The sequence below is a fragment of the Arachis duranensis genome, chromosome 8 (genome assembly GCF_000817695.3).
Source record: "Arachis duranensis cultivar V14167 chromosome 8, aradu.V14167.gnm2.J7QH, whole genome shotgun sequence".
In the NCBI taxonomy this organism is placed as follows: Eukaryota; Viridiplantae; Streptophyta; class Magnoliopsida; order Fabales; family Fabaceae; genus Arachis; species Arachis duranensis.
The window spans coordinates 26,079,821-26,080,205 of NC_029779.3; positions in this window are offsets into that span (position 1 = coordinate 26,079,821).

Below are 385 nucleotides of genomic sequence, written 5' to 3' on the forward strand. Positions count from 1 at the left end.
TTTAACATATAAAATAAATATCTTGACATATTTATTTAAATTTAAGGTATCATATTTAAATTAAGCTCTAGATAAATAACCTATCGCGTTCTTTAATTTCTATTCTTATAGAATTATAAAACTTAAAAGATGCTTGAATAATTTTACAGAATACTTAAATGTGTGTTTCAAAAACTTATATTTATCTAAAATTTATTATACAACTATGTTACGTATGTATATATACCAAAATTAATTACTATATATTTATGTATAAATATATACTATTTAATTTATTTTCAATATGTATTTTATATTCTAATATATATTTTATACTAGTAGTTAATTTTAGTGTAAAAAAATATTTTATTTAAGATAAAATATAATTTTTATTCTCAATGTTGTA